This window comes from Sinohyriopsis cumingii, unplaced genomic scaffold (assembly GCF_028554795.1).
Source record: "Sinohyriopsis cumingii isolate HCF-2022 unplaced genomic scaffold, ASM2855479v2 utg002228l, whole genome shotgun sequence".
Lineage (NCBI taxonomy): Eukaryota > Metazoa > Mollusca > Bivalvia > Unionida > Unionidae > Sinohyriopsis > Sinohyriopsis cumingii.
The window spans coordinates 203,563-229,602 of NW_028316164.1; the positions used below are offsets into that span (position 1 = coordinate 203,563).

General features: G+C 37.6%; 1 long non-coding RNA gene across 7 annotated transcripts in view; it reads right to left on the bottom strand.

Moving 5' to 3' along the window:
• LOC149770894 (uncharacterized) overlaps positions 1–25,116 on the bottom strand; it is a 41,077-nt gene extending 15,961 nt beyond the window's left edge. The window contains exon 1 of one of the 7 annotated variants that reach the window (XR_016418434.1): positions 787–1,574. This is a non-coding gene — a long non-coding RNA (uncharacterized LOC149770894). Of the gene's footprint in view, positions 1–786; positions 1,575–1,952; positions 2,215–2,523; positions 2,721–24,932 lie in introns of those variants that run through there. The other 6 variants (XR_016418437.1, XR_016418439.1, XR_016418436.1 and 3 more) reach the window with 6 other exon arrangements.
• Between the last annotated feature and the right edge of the window lie 924 nt (positions 25,117–26,040).

Genomic DNA, 26,040 nt, shown 5'->3' on the forward strand with positions numbered 1-26,040 from the left:
GTCTATTTTATTTTCACCAAATCTCTTGACAATACGAATGGTTTTGAAATGAGATACAGGCATGAGAATTACTTAATGGACCAAACAGCAATAAAATTACCATGGCCTCTTACAAAAAACATTGTATTTAATCGATCAAGGCAATTTTGACATGTTTTGACATTTTGGAAGTTCATTAAAAATCAGATATTTGCCAACATAATGAAGATTCCTATACCTCAATGTTCAATCTAGGCTTTTGGGTCATGGGGACAATGGTTAACTGATTCTTTTTTTCTCATGGGTCCTGTTATGATTGTGTTTGGCCAATATTTTAAATGGTTTAAGTTCCTTTTCTTTGAAAGTGGAATGAGACGCCTTTTTAATCGCACACTTTGAAATTCAAAGTGACGAATGTAAATAGATCTAAATAAAAATGTAATTCCTCACTTAGTCAAACCTATTTGTGATATCATCTGAACTATTCCCACAGTCAGTGTAAGGAACTATTCCACCATTTACTTTGCTAAAAATTCACAGCAAGATGTCTACAATGGACTGTCTGTGGAAAAGTGTCCAGCCTAATATAGAAGTCAAAGTCTATCCAATATTTATATCGAATTAAATTTACACCAGGTGCTTATGCTTGTGCTAGCCAGAGGCTACAGTCATTACTTACTGCTGATTGTTTAAATAAACAAAGGGTTAAAATCCATTTTAAATAAAAAAACATCGACTGGCATTTAAATGAGAATAACTTCATCACTACAGTGTATAAATTTTCAAAATCCCACAACATTAACGCACTGTATTTATACTGAGCAGTGTTTCTTCCAAGTTGAGTCTAATCATCACAGTATAGGGTAGTACGAATTTGTTTATCAACATCCATAGCTTTCATTGTGACATCAAAGCGCGCAACATTCAATCCTGATTGTACTAGGTATTCCTACAATGTAAGATGTATAACATTTTATTTGTTTTAGTCCTACCATGTAAGATGTATCACATGTTATTTGTGTTTTGATGCTACAAAACAAAAATATCATGTGATAAGTCTTATATTGTAGGACTAACCTGTAGTCAGATTTCATCCAAAAATGTAAATGTACTTTGACATTGATTTTGCTCTATGTACCTCTTGGGGAGTGTAAATAATGATCTTCCAAAGGAATATGGATGTAAGAGGATCCAAGTAAAGTGAATAATTGCCAGTTACAGCTATGTAAAATCAAATTATAAAAATGACCAGTGGCACAACTTACCTAAATATACCCAAATACTACCCAAATATTACTCAAACTTTTAAGAATCAGTTGGTAAAGATCAGACACAAGGTTATAAATAGATCTGTAAGCTGTATCAACATTTGTGCTGGATTTGATTTCTACTTAGCATTCTTCTAGAATATAGATATCTGCAAATTATGTAAACTAAGAACATATATGTAATCCATGATTGTCGATATTTTCCAAGCAAATGGTAACTGGAGATGGTACTTCTGTTACCTTTCTTACAAATAATTTCTAATTGCTTTTGTAATTTAACATATTTCGTTTTAACCTAGAACCTAATTTTGCAATGAATTTAAAAATCTCTTTAGTTGTAAATGTATTAAAAAAAGTCTCTTTAATTGTAAATGTAACACGTGCTTGTATATGGGCAGTATATGGGAGTATTTGGGCAGTATTCGGATGTATTTGGGTAGTATAATCCAACGCTGTATTATCGCGGGTTCTATATTATTGCGGCAAATGGGATTTTCCTCTTAATTTTGGACACGCGCCGTCTAACAGTTCTTTACAAATGTAAAGCTGTAACCAGTCAGGATGCAAATATCTTATTGCAGTATTTTCTCTAAAATGTCTACATTTTTAATAAGTTTACATTGAAAAGAATGAACATCACTATTTTGTAAAGTGCATGCAATTCTGTTTATCATTATATAACAACTCCCGTCGAACTTGATATACCTGCATTGACTTTGATTACGAAAAATATTCAGTGCATCATCTGATGTTTGATGATTATAGGTGATATACTGATGGTGACATACATCTTATGTTCCTACAATGTAAGGCATAGCACATGGTATGTTTTGTTTATCCCAAAACATAAATATCAGCTTCGAGGTCTTACATGTAGGACTATACCACAGGGGCTCGTATTGCTGCTTAAAATTGACCTGTCATACATGTAGTTTATAATAACTATTACTATAAAACTATTATATAGTACATGTATGACAGGTCAATTTTAAGCAACGATACAAGCCCCTGTGAACTATACAAGGTAAAGCTTGGAATTTCATATATGGGCTAAAATTGACGAAAAATATTAATTGGGCTGCTTAATGTCATATAAGTCAGATGTTTATTCTATCTTTTTCCCCAAACATTTTTTACTCCAATATATCGAAATTTATTTATGAACATAGGACTTAAGCAGCAAGAGAAATGGGGAAGCTAGATAGAGTTATCTCCCCTATCGTAACGCTCTTTGGCTTCGTATTTTACATTTTGAAAGGAAAAGGGATTACCTCACTGGTTATCATGACATTTTAAAAAAGACATTGTATATCTAGCTGTCGTTAAAATATCTTGTGATTACTTTATTATGGTAATTCGACTGATGGGTGTAATTTGGGCTACAAAGTCTAACTGCTTTGCCTTACTGCGCTTCAACTTCGAATATGCAGTTTCTTGAGAAATTTCATGGAACAACTGGGAATGGCATGTTGTTGCGCCATTTCTCGAGAAATTTAATCGTCCTGAGGGTCCGGCTTTAACAGCAGTCTTTTAGAGATTTTCATCGGTGTATATGTTTATATATATATATATATATATATATATATATATATATATATATATATATATAGTATGTTCGCTGTATTAGGAATAAACCACGAGATGTATAAATGTTACATTGAAAGGAAACGAGGCTTGTCAAGTTTCCTTTGAATGAAAAATGTATACGAGTGGTATATCATTGATACAGCGTACATACTGTACATGTATTTTACTTGTATCACATACAAACACATATATTTGTCCTTTGAACAGAGTTTAAGATTGACTACTGGTAACTGTATTGACCGAGTGAATGAACTCCTCACATCCTTACAAAATGTGTCCGCTACAAAATGTAGTTATGTGCATCTTGTTGCTACAATCACCTTTGCGTATTGATAAGTTTATTGTTTTCTTTTTTAGGTTTATATTTTTATTCACATTGATTAAATCAATATAAGACACTTATGATTTAAACATGAAAGAAGGTTTTAATGAAGAAAGCAGAGCACTACAAACACATTGTTAGCTATGCCATTTATATGAACGTAAACCATTCACGTACCGACGCATGGAAATTGGTGTGGAATAGGAACTATAGAAACTAAGCGAAATGACCAACCAACAAGAGGCAATTTAGATATATTCACATATTTACAGTTGATCTAAGTATTTTTCTGCTTTAATAACAGTGCTACCGTTCATAACACACACTCTCTCTCTCCTTCTCTCTCTCTCTCTCTCTCTCTCTCTCTCTCGTTCACAATCACATTTGTAAATTGATAAGTTGATTGTTTTCTTTTACAGTTTATATTTTTATTCAAATTGATTAAACCAACATAAGACACACTTATGATTTGAACATGAAATATTGTCTTTGTGAAGAACGTAGAGCACTACCAACACAGTGTACACACTGAAGACTGAGGCATTCACTTACTAGCGTACGAAAATTAGCGTGGAATAGAAACCAAGCGAATTGACGAACGAACAAGAGGTAATTAAAACATTTTAATATATCTACAGTCGATCTCAGTTATTATTCTGCTTTAATTAACATTACTACTGACCATAAAATTCTCTCTGTCTCTCTCTCTCTGTCTCTCTCTGTCTGTCTCTCTCTCTCGTCCTTTGGTCGGTTTAACTTAGCTTTTACCATCGTTCATAAGTCCAGAGATATCGTGGGATGACACAAGCGAAAATCCAGAGAGAGAGAGAGAGAGAGAGAGAGAGAGAGTGGTGGGGGTGGGGGAAGCCTTTGGACATTTTCCTATTCAATTAATAGTAATCGATTTTTAGAACATTATAAGAGGTTTAAGAAACAAGAACAAAAAACATTAAGTACACCACAGCATGTGTACCACGTAACCGAAGAATTTACCGTATTTGCAACTTTGTATCATTGATTATATAAAGACTGTAGATAAATCCCAGGGAAAGTGCACAAATACCGTTACGACGAACCATATTCTTGTAGGTTACTTGATGTAAGTCCAATCTCAAATTCTGTTTCTTAAATAGCGATTAAAAGTATTAATAATCCCCGTTTTCGAAATGAAGTTAACATGGTGCACAATTTTATCGCTATCCTTTCTGCTTTCCGTTATTCCCCTCCCCTCTCATGCATAAGGGACAAAATACGCAGAAATCTGGAGTGAGAGAGAAAACGAATTTGGGCTGAATAAAAACTTTGAAAATAAACTTACACCAAGTAACCTACAAGAATACGGTTTCTTTTTTTTTATCTCAACAACAGACAAGTGCTTGTCAATTATTGCGATTGTGCTCTACCGGTGGATATCTCATGTGCACTAATAACCGCAAGGCACACGTTTGTAAAGGAAAGAAACTATGTCGTTTTTGTGACAAAATGCTCGACTTTAAACATCAATGCTAAATTAAAAGAAACCACCTGCAAAGAAGGAAGATTTGAAGACCAAGGAAAAGACACAATTGGATTTCATAGTTTTTTTTTATTTCGCGTTTATGCAAGAGACTGGCTTTGACATTCATAATATCTGTGTCGCTGATCGGGCTTGCAAGATAGTGCATCCAATAATCTTTTTTCATTGTCCTTATTGTAGCAAGATTCCAGGACGACATGAAGAAATCTTTCAAGGATCCAGCACGCTTCCGGATTTTCTTCCATGGATCTTAGACTCTTGGAGCCAAGAGGGTATCCATCGTTACGGGGACAACCATCTCTATGCTACAGTGATTTCTCACAATTTCTCTTTTTGCGACGGACACTTTCTTCTGAAATACTATTCAGAACAAGGCAACGATTGCCCTAAGGTCATTATGAACAGATCCAAAATCATCAGCATGTAAGTGGTACAAGAGAAGTTTAAAGATTCCGTGAGTTATTTGGTCATTCCTTTGAGTCTAATGCCCGAATGACCGAAATGGCCAAAGAATATTTTCCACACTTTTGCAATACCGAAGCCAAACAACACGGATACTCCCACATTCGCATGACGCTAACTATTACGACTCCGACAATATGCGAAAGGAAGGGCGAGAGCTTTCTGCGCCTGTACCACTCTCACGCTTCCAGCCCCTTTGACTTTCAGGAAGAAATGTTAAAGTATTGCCGATTTGGTGTTGACATTTCCAGCCGTAGTTTTGGAAATTTTGACAATGGTTTCTGGAACACGTATGAATTTATCCCTGGATGGAATCCTCTACCATTGCCAAAGCGTTGTCCCCAATAAACCACAACAAATTCATGCCCGAGAACACATTAGCAATCATATCCTCTCAAACTACCCTGTGCATCAGCCGTCGATACTCTGCCAATGCTCTGCCATAGTTACATCACTTATGCGTAAAGGCGGACACTTGGATCCAGAAACGGAGGAGGTGAAAAGAAAATCGGAAATATTGTGGCTGTGAAATACAATACCCAAGCATCGTCTACGAATTTCATGGATGCTTATTTCACAGATGCCCTGTCTGTTACTTTCAATGACACATGAAAAGTCCATTCTCAGAATACATCATGGAAGAATTGTAGGAGAAAACATACTAACAACAACTGAAGTTAGAACAAAAAGGATACCGAGTGGTAGAAATGTCCGAAAACGACTACGATCGACGTTTCAAAACCGATCCCAAGTTCAGGCGCATTGTCGAAAGTAATGACGTGATGGACACGGAACCTCTGGACCCACGCGACAGTTTATTGGAGGACGAACGAATGTCAAACGTTTGCTGTACGACGTGGACGAATCTCAAGAAGAAATTAAATACGTCGATGTGTGTTAGCTGTATCCCAGGGTGGGCAAATATTGTTCATTTCCTACAGGACATCCCCAAATGTTGACAGAACATATCGACGTGGAGTACATTGACCAGTACGAAGGCTTGATCAAACGCAAAGTCTTACCTCCCACCAATTTGTATCAGCCCTTTTTACCACACCATTGCCAAGGAAAACTAATGTTTTATTTGTGCCGTTCCTGTGCCGAAACCGGTAAATAAGACCAACCTTGGCAACACAGCGAGGAAGAACGCGCTTTAATAGGAAGGTAGGTTAGTGTGGAAATGTTCTGGATCCGGGACACCTCTTATTAAAAGTGTACGAAATTTGCCACTTAACAAACACAGAAATATACCAATTGACGTCGAGTCACTGAAAGGCAACTTTTTGGGCCACGTCAACCAATTTCTAAAACGAAAGCAATGATCCAGCGGCTATCCCTCAGGGTGTCATGCTCCAGAATACCAAGACAAATTCAGAGAAGCGTACCGTTGAATTGAAGGCATCACTTTTGGCCACGTAGATAAGAACGTAGGAAGACGCTAGTTTGCTAAACGCATGCTCACTTGCAGGTGGGGAACATTACAACAACGCCCTTGCTTACCCAAGTAGGAGTGCTAGGCAGATACATACAGGTACTTTGATCTGGTGGACGACAAAGTAAAACTAATGAAACACGTGGATGTTGTTCTTGAAGATTTGATATTGGTCAATTAATTGAGTACTAGAAGTATTAGAGTTTGTATTTCCAAATGTCATCATTGCAGCCTACGTGACAGCCAATACTCGCTTAAAATTGTACAAAGCCTTCAGCCCTTTAAGGGAAAGAGTCATGTACGTACAGTTACGTATATATTTATCACCGTGAGAGTCCTCATCCAGAAACCAAAGGGGACCAATTAGGGCCATTGACGGACGAGCACCCCGAAGACAAGATCCTGATCCCAAACGTTAAAGCCACCAATATCGTGACCGACGGGGAGAAATGTATTGCAAGTGCAAAATCGAGCGGATGGCACTGAATTATCGACGAGTCAACTGGTGAACTCTGAGGTGCTGAAAGAAGCCCCGAAGTCAGGAGAGGATCGACACTTTTTCGTGACCATCTTCGATCTGCACAAAATTGTATTGTTTCAAAATCACAAAGTCGTCAGACGTCCTATCGAAAAAAATTATCAAATCTTGTACCAGAAATGAAATGAGGGCGTCTTCCAGACCACAACGCTCTATCGTACGGACACGCCGAGCTCCAGTATAAAAAGGAACGACTTCCCAGACAGACACTTCATATCGACTACAAACGCGAAGTTATCAAGATGAATCATTCAATAAAGCCACAATCATGCGAAGAGTTCAAGTTCAGTGATAAAATCTAGTGCGATGCTTTGCCAGGTGGTCGCATCTATGCCATACCCTGCGACATCCTCGATGCAGCACGTCATGGTTGCTTATCTACTTCTACCACCATAGAAAGTGTTGCTGTGCGTGTACCACAATACGGATGCAAAAGTGATCCCGTGCGTGTATGTCGTCCTTCTTCGATGCCGTTCATTACTGTGTACTTTGCTTCTTTACTACTGGAAGAGATGCAATAAGAGCATGTACTGGTTTTCATGGTCCACGTAATGTCGTGCGTGTACCACCCTACCAAACTCATCCACGCCAGTGCAGATTACTCCAGAAAACTCTACCACATCATCGAAATTAGCCAGTGGAAACAAAATACACGTTACCTGTGCTTTGCGTGGCTACTGTGATTTTGAACTCGACTCCAAACGTTCAAGGGGAAATCGCCTAAATATCAGAATTGATCTACATACAAACAATTAGCCAGAGCTGAATTTGTTTACGTGAGAGAAGGAGATAAAATCAATTGCTTTAGCCGTGAAGTGTCACTTCACAAATGGGAGGGGAAAGACTCGACTTGTCTTACCTGGAATATGTTGGGTGGTATCGGCACTGCCTACCTTTGTTCGGACCAAGTCATATAAGTGTCTACGCTACTTTCATATTATGTTGTTTAAAAAACCAGACTGGCGATTAGTCAAAAGTTCTACATTACCATTAGAAGTATCAAACTACCGGATTTGCTTCTTTCACCTTTGAAGCCATTCCACCCGTCATCGCCTCTACTCCCATGGCAATTTAGGCTACAATTGACATTTGCATGTTTGTCACTTTTCATTTTATTAGCACACACACACACACACACTCGCGCGCGCGCGCCACGTGATTGAGCCAGCCATGGGGTTAGAGTCTCGTACGGATTTAAGTGTCTAAAAGAGTTTCCACAATGGGCAAGACTCTAGCCTTTGATACTACTCTGTGATTGTAGAAACAACTCCCGAAGCGTACTTGTTCAGGCAAACATTTCGTACCGATGGATACCCAGCGCAATGAATGAACGTGGTTTCGATCAATATAACATAAAAACAGGTTGGTATTGTGAGTTGTAGCTATGCTATATCAACATAAAACTCTGAATTGATTTATTCTCTGCAGAAATTCTTGCACAGTCTCTATAGCATGATGTTGTACTGACTAATATAAGAATATAGCTGAGTTGTGAATATTTCCTATTGAACAAATGCTTGTAGAGGTTTATAGGGAAATGTTGAGTCATCGACCCCAAAGTATACTGAAAGAATTTATCTAGGTCTAAAATAGTTGCATAAACCTGCATAAATATTGGAATGTCCAACTTTCGGTGGATAATCTGAGATCGCTGTATCGCTGGTATATCATACGGTTTTATTAAGGAAGTACAGAAGATGTTGTATGCATTCTCCGAAACAAATTCTGTATACATTCATAAGTTCTTTAAAATGGGATTGACCTCACAAATAGAACAAAATAAACTTTGACAGATTTTTGAGGCAAATACAACTAAAATGAATCTGCAGATTATTGTACATGAGAGAGTGCACTCGCCAAAGAGAAATAACTCGCCCACTGCGTCTGAAGATAGTGACGTTTTGGATGAGGTCAATAGCGAAATGTTCAAGAGCAGATTAATTAAACAAATGCTTTGGAGTCATAAGCATAAAAATGGCACTAAGATGTATGCCAAAGTACTATAAAAGGAGAAGCAGTCGAAAACCTGCCCAAGAAGAGAAACGTTTATATCAAGTAATATAGATCGCTGCAGAGTTGTTGCAGCGCTAGCACAGGGAACACTTTTCAGAAGCTATCGTTAAAGACAATTAAGCAAAAATTCTCTGGAATATTCACCAGCGTTCTCCGAAATTTAATGCTATTGGATACCATCGCATAGAGTGCTGTTGTTCAACTCATTTAGGCACAATACTCAGTGACTGGTCGTTTGAGCTTATTTTGGCTGATCCCTGATTGAAATATGCTTTATATGACTTAAAATCTCTTTCTTAAAAAATGATGACATATTTTAGCAGAGATTGCCTATTTTAAAACTTCGATTTACCATATATCCACAAGATGGTGGACTTTACGATGTTTTCTATCAGCCCAACCTTAAAGAGAGTACAGCAGAGGAGATAATACAGTGGCGACGGACGCATCTGTACTATAGCCATAGCATTTCCCCCAATTAGATAAAACTCTAGCATGTATTTATATGAAACAACAAATGCAAAGCCGTCTACCTTGGAAAATACAAACTATGTGGCAGCACATACCATTATGAGTACCATAAAACACAAACGCATGTGTTACGTGAGGGTTTAAGGGAGCGGCCCTGCCTGAAATATGACATCGGGATCAAGTCACATAATCAACTTTGCCAGTTGAAACCACAAACATATGTTGCTATACAACTGAAAACAGTGAAACTGAAAAAATGAAATAATAACATGGATCAAAGCGATTGCATTTTCTGATCCTGATAAAATATAAAACATAAAACAAACAATCGACATAATTTCCAAATTAGACGCTTCGTTCTTTTTTAAGTATAAACTTTATATTATGTCACATCTAAAACAGATTTCGCGGCAGCATGTAATACACATATCAAGTCGTATGAGAAAGACAGACATACTTGAATTATTGAGACTCATATTTGTTCTGAATTCATAACCATTGGTTGCTACAGCAGCAACAACAACAATAAGAACAACAACGATTACAAATAAAACAACGGAACAGCAACTAAAACAATTTGCACGTGAGCCTAATATCCAAATACCCAGAGGTGCATGTAAAGCTGATATCCTTGCGCCATTAGACAAGTACGAGCAAAACCGTTGTTGTCTTGCATCTGCTATCGCTACTGATGCGGCTCAGTATGTTCGTGCAAACACACATCATTTACATGTATTTAACACCGAACATCTGCCTACCAGTCACAACTTTTATTGCGGTGGTATCAGTGAAAATCCACAGCTCACAACCATGTCAGAGCCTGGTTTTTCCGTCATTGATTTCTCCGCACAAGCAACACCTAAACCGTCCAATGTTGATGAAATCGTATTTCCAAACCAGTTCGTGCGCTAAACATTGGTCCTTTTGAATCAGGAGTAAAGTAAACTTGCTGAAGATGGTTTTACGATGATTAATCTGGTATCGGCTGTACGTGATTTCATCGTCGGCTGATGATTAGCGGTGTTATGATGTTTTGAAAGATCTTCAAACAGCGTGAAGTGACAAAAGGTCGTTGAGAAGCGTTAGCAACACTAAGACGACTTTTTCGTAAACCGTCGATTTCTTTTCCACCATTAACGAAGCTCATAAGATTGAAAGTTTGAATGCAAACACTCTTGCTGTAAACGACGAGGTGATGCTTGACAATGAAGTAAATCCCGCATAAATATTTTCACGAGGCCGGAAAGAACCCACAGAGAGTATATATTTGACTCAGCAAAACGCACATATACCTAAAGTAATCAGTTACAACAAAAACATGTTGATAATATTTTGTGTCACTGACATGCATGCTACTGGATATATTCACTGAACACGGTGTGCCAGTGATCACACGTGGAATGAATTTCGTGATTATGTTTCCGCGATCACCTCTGACCCGAATAGTTTTTTCACCATTGATTTGACTGGAATTTGCAGTGGTGGGGTTAAATATCGTGCGGTTCTAGAAACGGATTCATCTCACTCAACAATTTAACAAACAGAAAAAAACAATATGAACTAATCATATATAAAAGACAGGTAGTGATGTCATAGAAGATTTTGGAAAGCGACTCCGTGAACTCATTCAAGAACAGGAAGAATTAATTTAAAAAGTGATAAAGGGTGAACATATGTTATAGTCGCGACAAAATGCACGCGATCTCACAGCCGCGTTTGAACACACATTTGCGTCACTGATTAAACTCACAAAAGAAAATGAAAAAGCAGAGGATATTGAAAGGGCAAGAAGAACATCCTTGTAACAAGTGGCATAGCGAACGGGAACAGAAGCAGTCTCTGGTCCAGTTTTTAGCCAAACGTACTATGGATATTTAAAAACCTCACAGGAGCAACCGCAGAGACGATTACACATTTGCCAGAGGACATTGAGGAAGACAATGAACAGATTGCTGGAATAGGAGAAATCTATGGTGCACCAGGCAACGCACCGCTGAGCATGATGAGGATGAAATATAGGCACTGTACAAATACCAGACGTGCCACCCGAGTACAAGTCGCAAAAATACCGCCTCAGTTCTTTAACGACTAAGCTAGCCAGGCGATCTTTACAAAACCTATTAGTGTTGCTCTTAACCGACCTCCCAGTTGGAAATAGTACACGATACAAATGCCATCAGAAAATACATCCTAACTACATGGATATAAAATGGTATTCAAATGGTTTTCTGGAAAGAAAGAAGCTATCGGTGAACAAGGGGATCATTTTGTAGAAACTTGTAATGCTTATAATAGTGAAGGTATTGTATTGTAAAAGCCGATGCGTTATTTAGAAAATGTTTGGCGCAGTACACATCACAATTAGTGATGCAACCACAGCAACATCATGCAGTCCCTGACCATGAATATATAACAGTGGACGAGCTGCAAAACATACGAGAGAGAACGTACATTTTAGGAACGACATAAGCAATCGAGTAGCTTGATAGCACAAGAAACTAAACCCAAATTTAGCAGATATATAGGTGCAGAAACAACAAATGAAAATATTCTACCAAGAACAAGAACCTGCAGCCCCTGCTCCTTGACCAAGAAAGGAAACGATCTAACAAAACCTGCACCAAAGCAACAAAGCAAACGTAGATTTTTAACACCATACTCCAAGAGTTAATGAACACGTTGCGGAGACAGGACACAAAGAGATATCCGCACACAAGACAAAGAAGAATGGCAGAGGTGGATGGATGGCCAAGAAAAGAAAGGAAGCAGCCACTGGCGGCACCTGTAATACTATTGAGCTTCCTCTGATACGTACGACAAATAATCGATCAATGAAGAAATTCGGCTAAGAATCACATGCGTAATTGGTAAAGATTCTAAATTTTCTACATGTACCCATGAGTCCACACGCAGCTCTGTCTTTGCCATCGAATCTCAAAGGTATGTAGTTGATATTACCGATCGTCAATAAGATCAGTTTTAGGTTGGACTGAAAACATTTCAGGTGATAAACAATTTTTACGTGTGGGATATCATGTCGCTCTGACATTGTGAGAATTACTTCAACGAGGCAAGTGAACTTAACTTGTGACTCCATCAGTGGTAGTTATGAAAGCAGGCTTGGAACGAAAGGTGTAGCTGTTGAAGGTTATATACTGTTTGGATTTTCAACAACCGTGGAACCAGGTGCTTTGATATTGATTACTCTCTCATCACCTGTGTATCTTCCATGCCATACTAATCGCCAGACGCGTATTCGTTTTTAATTTGTGAATCAAGACCGGCACGTAGTTGATATGTGCGGTGAAACATTAACCGTAGAACTGTACATTAGAAGTCGACCTGACAATTAAAAACAATAACAATGACAGTCATGCTATGACGTGTAAAATCCATTCGCGTAGTTAACGCGAGAAAACCTATATGCATGACATATTACGAAAATGGGCTCGGTGATGTTGTTTGTGGTCTATTTGCTAGCGCACCAAATCATACACAGCCTTATCTTCACATTGCACCCATTGCTAAGCAAGTTGCAATGCGAAATGTAGCTAGTATTAAAAGTGAGTATGTGAACTGGGTTCGCAGGCAGCTCAGTGGCTTCGAGATCGATCACGGCGAATAATAACACGAGGACCATCAATAAATGAGTTACATTAACATATACATAACCAAAGTCGCTTACAGTCAGTAAAGTAATTGCTAAGGACGCTCACCAAAGATTGTCAGTTTCAAATCTGACAATGAGAAGTGCATTTTGACCGTAAGTGGTATTAAATAAAATCAACAATGAATAGCTTCGCCTTGGCTCAGTTCAAAGATTTATTTGATTTAGCATTTGACATGGGAACTGATGTGCAGAGAGATTTTTAGTATTACTCATCCGGCCAGAAATCCCAATCTATTAAAAATAGAATTGCAAGTGCAAGACACATCTAGGTTTTTCCTTCCATGTGAGGCATTTTTCGAAGTTATGGGAAAACTGGTACTGAATGACGGTACCAATTGTTCCGTCAATACTACAGTTGAATTTGTTAACAATGGCATCCTGACGTTGTTTAAGAGTGCACGCTGCTCGGTCGATGGAAACGAAATCGAATCAAGTTTGGACAACGTTTATCTGACAACAATTATTGGACATTCATGATATAGCGATGTTTACACGAGAACAGCTTGTCTAACAATGATGTTTATCAATGATACATCTAACAACGCGGATTCTTAACAATATAATTATTTGACTTAAAACAAACAGCAACGTCGCTAATGATGCAGATTTACAAGCGGTCGTTATGGGTCCTAAAACACTTTTAATAGCGGATTTGCTCAGCGCCAAACGAATAAAGCAAGAAAAAGTTACCTTTTTACAACCACCACCCTCGATTCCTACTCTTGTTTCTTGTCGAACACCCCAAGCAGGCTCCAAAACCCACGAATCTAAGCATAGTATCGGTAAAATGTGGGTAACTTATTGAAGATAGACTTCACGAAGAGTCTTTTAGCTACCATTAAGTACAATCTTCCCCATTCTGCTGCTTACGGTGGAGTTCAAAACTTGTATCGTGCTGCTAAAACAAAACTTAAATGTGTACGTTTATCCCAGATGCGAACAGCTTGCGAGAACAAGCGATGTACACGTTACACAAACAAATTAGACGAAACATTTCAAGAAGTAAAACCAAAGTGGATGGCGTATTTCGTCAATGTCAATTCGATGTAGCCGATGTCTCTCATTTGGCCCAGTACAATCATGTTTACAAATATTTGTGTTGTAACATCGACGTCTTTTCTAAATTCGCTTGGGTCGTGCCTTTGACATCCAAAATAACTCCTAATTTGTACGGGTGTTAACACTGGTGTTGAAACAAATTGTTTGTCACCCTTTTTGATGGTAAACAGGAAAAGCTGCTTAATTTCTGAATCAAGCTTTCCAAAAAGAATTGAAGAAAAGAGACATTCATCTTAACGTCAATGAGAATCCTGAAACAGAAGCCAGTGTCGAGGAATGTTTTCAACGTACTTTAAAATAACTCATGTGGACATCTTTTACACATCAACACACTCTCAAGTGCATCGATGTGTTACCGCATCTGGTCAAATCCTAAAATAAATAGTACTATCGGAGCACCGAAGAAGTGACCACCGACAACGACGTGATCGTATTTGATCGCTTGATTGGAGAGTATCCTACTGCCTCCAAGAACTGTGGACTGATAATGACTGCAGATTGGGTGCGCGTTGGAGAAAACGAAACAAACCCTCAACAAACTTAATTTACCATACTGGACAACGGAAGATTTCGTGTCACTGGACGAGTGTGCGGCTGCCATCCTCCCGCTTATAAATTGGAAATCATGAACGGTGAAATGGTAAAAGGAACGTTATACTTGTCCAAGTTACAACGAGTGACAAAAGAGGAAGACGGCTGTATGAGATTGAAAGCATTCTTAATAGAAGAACACGAAAAGTATACTAACGAGAACTCGAAAAAGTGAAAGTGCGTAGGAAAAGATATCTACCAGTGTTGGATTCTTTGACTGCCAAGTCAACAACTATAAAAGGTAGTAATCATTGTGCCTTTAAAGACAGCAGCGGCCGCTCCTTTTTTTAAGCTCCTCTCTTGAAGATCTACAAAAGCAACCACTGTTTGTGTGGTGTGAAGAACGTGTGCCTGGAACGCAAATCGTACTTTTCTTCGAAATCCTTTGGACGTATTGTGTCATCGGATGCGCCATCGCCAATATGAATTTTCAACAAGGAGATAAACAAATGTGGATTATTGTGCTCAGTAGTTGCAGTTACCTTCTTCCCAATCCGTCCTTGATTTATTCTAAGGGCAGAAACAAGTGCAGCCTTACGGCTAACGCCGTAACCCCTAGGTTCACAACAGCATCATCAAGTTTTTGGAACCTTCTGAAACACCTCTGACATCGAGTGACTCCTCGAAAAGCGGAACCATCGAATTACGAATAACCAATTTTATTTATCATTACCCAGTGACAGTTCTATTGATATGTTTGCCAGAAACACCTTTAGTCCATTTCACAGTGAAATTAACCCAGGCCAATTTGATCACGAAGCGCATTGGGAAGTCGCTTTGGTAGAAATTAGTCATCCCACTCAAACCCTAAAAAATGTCATGGTCGAAATCCTGAGCGATCAGGTGCAAAAATCGTTTGACACAAGCAATCTTCTGGTGTTGAAGTGAAAAACAAAAACAGCCCATCAGCAACCAAACCTCAGTTGAATACCTTATACCATACTAAGTCATGCGAAGTATTACTTTAATGCTTAAGATCTGGTCGAAAAGATTGCATCTTCGTTGGGGGGAAGCGAACAAAACTGTAAAGATCGAAAACCACACAAATTCTAATCGTCTGGACACGTATTTTAAGGGTAACGAAACTCTTCCCATTACATGTTGTACTGAGTTGTATTTTATTTCGGGTGGGATCACAAAATCAGCATCTACGAGCGATTATTTAAGCATTTTAAATATATTGTGCTATTAAACGATGTGGTGGAGTACAAAGTGGTGCCAAACAGCCACTCCGTTTTGGATAGTAATTCCTTTCAAAGTGGAGTCTGTCATTACTGCCCATGGTCAAGGTGGAAACACGTATACGTGCATCGTGAATTTGTGCATCTGCACTATTTGCCTGCAAGAAGTCGTAATTTGACAGTGTTAACATTAGTAGAAGAGACAAAATATTTCGTTATCGAAAGGAAAAGTTACAGTGAAGATACATTTTCGAAAACGATTATCTAGCGATTTGTAAGTCATGTATCCTATGTACCAAGGTGTCACTCGTCATCGAGGACATGGTTTAGGAGATATTCTCAAAGCCGCTTTTCATGCGTTGGCCCCATTTTAAAACCGATGGTGACGCGAAGATTGCACTCTTTGAAAAATGCCGCTTTGATGCAAGGAAGCAACTTTCTCAGAAATGTCGTCATCGCCTAAGAAAGTCCGAAAGAATCCTTCATGGGATCAGGTATAAATGGGTTTTTCCAAACCTAAAAACACATTTCTTTCGTCAAGTGACCCCCATAAATGCGTTGCACGCTGCTTGTCAAGGCACTCCATCATAATCTACTCCATAGCAAGTATTAGGTAGAAAGAGATGTCGAAACAGAAACTAATTAAGTACTTGAAGGATTAGAACACAACCAACATCAACATATAGAGAAATTAATGTGGATACCATCTTATTTAGAGATTCCAGGTAATGATATAGCGGAGAAAAAAGCCCAATTGAAATTACAAGAACTGACATAGCAGAACATCTACTACAGCATAAACAAATTGGAGCAATAACACCAAGGAAACATTTTTAAGTCTTTACGTCTGTTCTTGCAATCGAAATAGATGATTTTTAAGAGTGCTCTTGATTGAGATCACTGTGTCTTCGTGTTCACGTTCAGTTGGCTATTCGTTTCAAGTTGCTGGGCCCTGTTATGCAAACGAATGTTGTCCATATGACTTCATTTTCATAGTGGGAATAATGAGAATACGAGTGTCAGAAAATGAGCGTAAGTATCGTGCTTGTGTGTTCACATGGGTGATGTCGGATAGGTCTCTTTGGAATGTAGCCTGTCAGTGAAACGTAGCACAGAGAACAAATGTTGTGTTTGATTCAGGATCGAAGGGATAGCTAGTGTAGGATACAGAGAACGGGGAAGGTGCGCTCTGATCGTGGTACTCTAAGGTTGATTTGAGCAACTGTGTTTTGAACTTTCTGAAGTTTCTGGAGTAGACTTTGAGACGAACCAGGCAGAATTGAATTACAATAGTACAATAGAATTAAAAGTACTAAGGACCACACAATTTTTTTTTTTTTAGTGGCATCAACTGAAAAATAATTGCGAATGGAGCTGATGCGTCTCAGCTCAAGATATGCAGCATTGCATATGTTCATCTCATATTGGTGCAATGACAGAGTACTGTCGAGAGTAACACCTAGGTTTCGTACTGACTGTGAATTTAATGTTGGTGTTGCTGATATTTATTGTTTGAGGTAAAGGATGTGAATGAGAAAATCTTTGAGTTGTAATCAGAATGGTTTCAGTTTTATAATCATTCGTCTGCAGCTTATTACATGTCATCCATGATTTCACATCATAAATGCACATCTCTACATCTTACATGCTAGCATCAGCTTCAGTTGGGTGCTATTTGGATGTCATCAGCGTACAACTGGTAAGACACTGGATGATGATCTATGACACTTGAGAGCGACTGAGTGTATGGTTTAAAGAGAACAGTTCCAAGACAAAAATTATTGGTATATCAAATTGTGATCCGCCCATGGTGCAATGATACAAAAATGTAAACGTTTTTTAAAACTGCAGGCTAATAGATCAATGAAGAATTTCCACTCATTAATCATTATTGACGTATGAAAATAATAAAAAAGTATCAGTAGTCCCCGTTTTCTAAATGAATTTAACATGGTCCGCGTCAAAATCCCTTTTTCTTCAGTTCCCTTCTTCCCTATCATACATAAGGGTCAACATACACAGAAACATGGAGTGAGAGACAAAAACAAACTGGGTTGGATGTAAACCATAAAATTGAACTTGCACTAAGGAACCTAAAAGAATATAGTTCATCGTATGTATACGCTTTCCTTTGGATCCATCTGCATCTTCATAGTGATGCATTGTTGCAATAACCTGTCGACACTATAAGTTAAATTTATCGGTTACATGGCACACATACTGTAACGTATTTAATTCTTAATTGTTTTTGTTTCTTAAACCTATTATAATGTTCTAAAAATCAATTTTTATTGTTATTATTATTATTATTATTATTATTATTTGAATATGAAAATTTCCAAAAGGTGCCCCGCCCCCCTTCCGTTCACTCTGTCTCTCTCTGTCTCTCTCTCTGCTTCTCTCTCTCTGTCTCGGTCTGTCTCTCTCTCTCTCTCTCTCTCTCTCTCTCGGGACCATCGTAGCAAGTTACGGGCAAAAATCCATGACAATACAAGCGTTGGATGGTTTTTGATTGTGTCATACGACGATGTATCTGGACTTATAAATGATGGTAAAGTCAAACCGTCCAGAGGAAAAGGAGAGAGAGAGAGAGAGAGAGAGAGAGAGAGAGAGAGAATTGTATGGTCAGTAATAATGTTAATTATAGCAGAATAATAACTGAGATCGACTGTAGATGTATTAAAATATTTTAATTACCTTTTGTTCCTTCGACATTTCGCTTAGTTTCTATTCACGCTAATTTTCGTACGCTAGTAAGTGAATGCCTCAGTCTACAGTGTGTACACTGTATTCGTCGTGCTCTACGTTCTTCACAAAGACAATATTTCATGCTTAAACCATAAGTGTGTCTTATGTTGGTTTAATCAATTTGAATATTAATATAAACTTTAAAAGAAAAAATCAACAGACCAATTTTCAAATGTGATTGTGAACAACAACACAGTTGCCTCGAGCATATCTTAACTCCGTTCAAAGGGCAAATATGTGTATTTGTATGTGATATAAATAAAATATATGTATATTATGTACGCTGTATCAATGATATACCAGTCGATGTATACATTTTGCATTTAATAAAAGATTTATACATCTTGTGGTATAGCAGCGATACAGCGTACATACTATACACATTATATACAAGGAAGATACATATAATTGGAAATTTTTTCTTGACAGGGCAAGATTGGTTAACTGTAATCTGACCCGTACAATTAGCAATTATAAGGTGGTTTCAAATTCAAATCCATCAGGCCCAGCCACACAAGGTGACGCCAATTGGAAAAAGCAATTTAAAACTCTGATCAACATGCCTTTTTTCAAAAGTAAAGATTGATAGCTTACACATTTCCAGAAATAATACCATCATCACTACTAACAGAAATAATTACAACCGCAACAACAACATAAGTCTCAACCGTGGCACCAAAGATAGGGATAACATCGACACAACTTAAACCTGTAACAGCTAAAGCAGTCGCTTGAACTACGACAGCAAATCCCAAGAAAGGCTACAAAGAAAGAAATACCCTGAAATGTCAACTATATATTTGGCCAAGCCGAGAAGATTGGAATTAGATTGATGATGGCTGGTCACATTGTTGCACTACATTACATGGAAGACCTATGACGGGTGATAGATATTTATCAAATGTAAGGATGCCAAGGTAAGTTTACCTTACCTCGTGAAAATAATTTTCTTGAGAGCGGCTCTAAGACTCAAAACCATGGGGGATGATTTCTACTTGACTTCAATTACACTATTGACATTAATATCCAACGAACTGATCAAGGTTCACAGCATGGAAACACCACAATTACAATCGCCGCCAGAATATGAACACCTAGCTCTCGGAGATATCATCTGCCCGAGTATAATTGAATAAGCTGTCAGATGGAAGTTCATGCCGCCCAAAAACTTGAAGGGACTATTGTTTCCTGACGAGGATTAACCTCAGTCCTTATTAGGGCTATCAAATCATTGCCTTTGAATAAGGGATTCAAAGCTGACTTGATGATACTTCTCTAAACAAACACAATCATTTAATCACCGTTCCAAATTAACAAACAATTATCTTAACTCGACCATACGAAACGTTTACTGGTCTCTTAGATCTACCAGTTTTGTTTAATATAAATTTAAACATGAACTCTATGTACCTTTGACATTAAATATCAAGATATGAAAATTTATCACTCATTACCGTGACTCTAATTACGATTGTGGCTTTCACAAAACTGGCAATAGGAATTACCTATTAGGTAGATAACTGGGTTGAAGTTGATAATATTATTTTATGCGTTTCAGGAGTGTTCCGGCTGGCTTTTGGTGTCTAATTCCAGGCCCCGCTGCTCCCTGCCAACTCGGACATTTAAAAGATATGTGTGTGGGCCGATTCCCACTTGTCTAGAAATTAGTTTGTTTGTTTTTCTATGTCTATGTTTTCATCTCAGATTTAAAACCCGTATCCATTATTCTTCCCGTTTGTCCCTATAAAAAAAATTTGTCCGCATAAAGCATTTTACCCGTAAGTGGCCCATTTTGAAATTAGGACATACAGTGTTACTGGTAAAGCCTCAGACAGCGTAATGAAGTTTTACTTCTCAACCTTTGAAAACTAATTAAACATAATTTGACATGATTCAGCAGACTGTCGTGACACAACCTATTCAGAACTTAAAACATTATAAGACCCCAACACATGCAACACAGGTCATGATCAATATTATCATAAGATCCTTCAGTATCAAGCCCCATCTTATATAACAAATGACACCCATGAGAGAGCCAATATACTCCCATGAATAGTGTTATAGAGATTATAGCTAGAAAATAAGTCTCTTGTAATATATGTTGATGGAGTGCAAATTGCCGTACGTGACAGAACACAGTTTTATTATCATTAATCCATATATAGAGGATCTCAAATGGGTAACGGTTTAATATTGAATTGATGAAACAAGTTGAATGATGTCCAGTTTTTGCGAGCCTTGGCGAGCAAAAGCTGGACATTATCTAACGAGTTTCATGAATTTAATATTGAATTTGAAATTATTTTTATCACATAGTTTTATTTCAGTATAAAATATTTAGATAGAACGAAGAATTGATAATTTCATTCATTCTGACAGATGCTGTACCTTTCATTTCTTGTGCGCAAAATATAGTCCCAAACAAAGTTGAATTAATAAACGTATGTTAGACATTTGTGCTAAGTATAAATCAAAGAATAAGCGTCCATCCAAATAAACAGAACATTTTACAAAAGACAAAACATTTGTCAACACAAAATGTCCAATGCGTGTGATGTCACATTGTTTGATAAAGTGCAGAGTACCGGTTTGAGCTTGCCTATACAACCCAGTGTCAGTGTTTACGTTGAAATTATACAACACATCTAAACATTACATTGTTGCGATATTTTTGTGAACAGAAGGTTACTGGATGCATACATACACTTATTTACTATAATGTATTTATGACCAGATATTTGCAGCATTTGATTTGGAACATTAGATTGTACAAAAGATATAAATCTCTTTTTTAGTCGGACTTGCATCACATATTTACCCCGTAAATGTGCTTTAGTTGGATAAATTTCGGTCAGTTTTGGAGACCGGTTTATGTCTTCATTCATCTGTGAACAAAGGTAAGTTTATTTACTTCAGTTGGTTCACATTTAAGTCAACCTTGTATATAGGGCGGATTCCATGCTACAGATATACCGCTCCTCCATCCCCACCCACACCCTCGCTATCATCTTAGCAATACCCGTAGTTTTAATTGTTGTTATTATTCTTGTCTTGGGGGTTTTGCCATTTTTCATGTTATGATATGTTGTAAAGATGTAAAGAAAAACCCTGTTGGGGTAAATTTGCAATATTGAAAGAGACGAGACCATTTTTCCCCAATTCCTTTCGCAAATCGAATAAGAAATGGCGGGCAAAATGTTCATTCAAAACAAAGAAAGATTATAAAAGGCGGTGTTATAAAAGTTTTCCCACGATCGCCGCCAATCAGTAAAGAGAATACTGCAAAATAATTTCATGGCCTTATTTGGACCAATCAAAATCACATAAAGTGATGTTTTAAAGTGTGGTAATAACAAAAATATGAAACTGCACATACAATAGGAAAACTGTACCGACTATGTGATAATATTCTTTCTGCTGCAACCAAGACAAAATTATGACCCACTGCGGATATAATGTTTACCTACTTTAAGTTGTATTCTCTGCTTTTACAGAAATAGCTTGGTCTAGAAAGTATTAGTGTACAACTGAATGCCGCAAGTTTACAAAATGTAGGCATTTTACAGGCCTATAGTAATTGATATATCAATCATCATCATAAACATTATCATCCTAGATTTTCTGCATTAAAAATAATATAGATATTATGTATGTAATATTAGCCATATTAATATTCACATATTTATCCCTGCAAAAATGAATAAAACATGTCTCAATCAACATCCTCTATTGCAGACGTAATAATGAACTGATTGTAGCGGAAGTCACCTGGTTACACTACCTCGATTCTTGCTTTCTCAGGCCCTTTAGGGGAGGTTTTTATAATGCAGTGATATTCCACTATATATATTTGAGACCTGGCTCTTAAGTATGTGACAGATTTCTGCCCAGCAGGATACCATTGCACTTATGGGTTCTTCTCCCCCCCCCCCCCCCGGTCATCAACTAGTTCGTCGACTGGTTCGTCTTCTGGATCGTATAATGTGTCGTCGACTCGGTCGTCTTTGCCGACATGGCGTAGCCTGCGTAGTCTGCTGCGTTGTCTTTGAGGTAGCTTACTAGGTAGTTGCCGGCGGCGTCAGTTGAGTTTTCATCGCGAGTTGTCACTCCTTTATGATCAACGGAGAGAAGGATAAGGGGCGAGAGAAGAGAGATCTTCAGTTGCTATCTCTTTTCTTTCGCGTACTACTTGAACAGACCTTGAAGATCCTCTAGACGACGAAATAACTAGCCCCGATCATTTTTTCCAAGGCCTGGACACGGTTGTTTGCTACAACCAATCAAATAAAGAATGATTCCAATATATTTTGCTGATGGTTGAATTTGTGAATGATATACACAATATCAGTTAAAATTGTTTTATGTGGCAGATAAGACATTTCGTAATGGTAGACATTCTACTTTTGAAAATAAAACATTTAATATCAACACGAAGAGAAAATCACACTTGACGCATTAATCTTCTGCTTCATTTCAATGTTAAAAGAAATCATTAGTAAATAATACCATGAATATATACTCTATATAATATATATATATATATATATATATATATAGAGAGAGAGAGAGAGAGAGAGAGAGAGAGAGAGAGAGCGATGATCCAGCTAAAATGGTAGATTCTATTTGATGCATTCATAAACAATAAGTATCAACCATTCAGTCAAACGAATGCATGGGGGATTCTTCAAATATCTTCAACGAAATTACTTTATATCATGATAATGTACGTGTTAAAAACAAACTCACGGATTAATTTAAATCGTAACTGCTAATAAAACTGGTTATTCTATTGATAAAATATATATGTATGGCTAACAAGACATGGCTTTGTATTTAAATTGTTTCATTTGATTACTTTTTTAATTCCGTAAGATTCAGTTTCCATTTGTTAACCTTAAGAAACTCACATTCTCTCTCTCTCTCTCTCTCTCTCTCTCTCTCTCTGTGTGTGCAAGCATGTTTCTGAAACAATTCTTGAAACAACATTTCAGTGTTCTTCAATCCAAGAATGTTAAACTATGAATAACAGCGCAATGTATGACGCATTTTGCAGCTGGTCACATGTTCGTTATGAACACATAGAGTAGTCATACAAGTTTTGAGGTCCTGACAAACAGTACTTTGCTACAGGATAAGATAGATGTTTGTACGTTTCAACATTATATGCGTTCGTTAGTTGCAATATCGGTTATCTTATCAGCGTTTTGCCCGGGGTGTTTACATGCACAAACAAAGCGATGTGATATGTGCGTGGGTAAGGCTTCAGTTAACAGTCATAGTCAACATCAGTCCAAATACTAACCTCTAGATAGTGAAGAGACCGTCAGATTTACACTTGTGACCACCTGCATGTAGTTACCACTGACTCTTCGCTCTCTGGGCTCTAAAACAGATTTTACTGTTTTGCTAAGAGTTTTGAGAGAGAGAGAGAGCGTGAGAGAGAATATTCATAACATTTAAATATTTAGGTTCTGTTATAGATTAAAAAAGCCTCCAACCAAAACAAAAACCCAGTAAAACAAATCAATAACAAAATCAAAACAACTAAAAGAAACAAGCATCACATTAGCTCCAAAGTGTGTTAGCCACCAATTGAAGAAATTCAAAGCATAGAACATACTCCATGAAACTTTACACGTTTTGTTTGATGTAAGCTCCAAGGATAGCGTACACGTCTTCACGTGTTAGGTTACCGAGTGTAAGCGATTTTTGTATCCAGATTTTAGCATTATTCTTTAATTGATCGCTTTACTTTGATTATATAATGATCATACATGCGCATGTCAGTTTCCACATAGACAATACGTGCAAAACAAAATCTTGGCGATAGTTGGCTTGACACTTTGACATTTCTTTAGTTAATAAAAACAACAGTTTAATCTTTTCTTGTCCACTGTGACCCAGAGTAAAGCAGCCCTGATATGATAGCTGCACATACGGTATATAAATGGGTATTCCGATGATATAGAAAGTGACGTGAGCTATATATATTGATGTATGGCGAGAGAGAGAGAGAGAGAGAGAGAGAGAGAGAATGTGTTAGATTGATATGGATATTGACTTTTGAGTTCTGACTAGTGTTAGATACCTACCCTCCCCGACAGTCATCTTGAATGATTACATTGACTATTGAATTCATAAGTGCGGCCTTATCAGATCATATACTTCTTGGGTCGTCAGAACATGCGTATAACCATCTGTTTTTATCAGACCTCCCACGCATGCAACGGTTTCAGTGAGTAGTAACTATAATATACTGTTGTCGTTGAATACATGCCTGCATAGGTAAAATGCATGGCCTTCATTTACTAGCTGTGCCATATGTACATTGTTATCGTTTGACTTTGTTATATGATTGGAAAGCTAGATAAGATTATCTCGTGCGCTTAACGCCATTTTCAGCTCTTGATCGGCTATGCACGGGGCACTGTATGTCTGGTCAAGGAAAAACACACGAAAGCCCTTTGAAGAAATAACGACGCACGTCAAGCATTCGCATATACCCACATTGCCGAGTCTGAGATTACATCCTATGGGAGTATCGGTGAGTGATCCGTAAAAGCTAGCTACTAAACCACCAGGCCATTTGGGTCCCTCTATATCATATGACGTTACTTCTTCGATTAAAGTCACTCGTATTAAATTATTAATATAAACAACTTTTTTATTATTAATAATAAAGGCAGTTCGAAGTCATATGAAACTAATTAACAGCCTTCTTTTGCAACTACCATGTGATTTATATTATTCTCCATACCTATGCAGCTGTCGGTCGGGTAACCATCCCACGGACCACTTGACAATTCGTTTAAAGTGCAACTTACTTTGCACGGAATAATGCTTAACACTTGAACATACTATTATATCCTAATTCTAAAAACAATACTGAATCTAATAGCGGCTAATTCATGGATGACAGAAAGACAGAGGGCAACAATGACCAATGTTGACAGCTAAGGTATTAGGAAGAGATGGAAGAAGCGACTTAGGGGAAGTAAGAATATATACACAATAATTTTAAGCATTCCTCTAATTCCTGCCTCTGTTCAGCGTTATAGTTTCGGAATGTTTAAGATTAGATTTGTACTATATATGTTTATGAATGAAAACCTTTATTTTTGAGTTGATGTACCTGAAACAAACTCTGCTTTTACACTATGCATGGTGTGCTGGAAATACTGTTCAAGATCAGCTAATCTA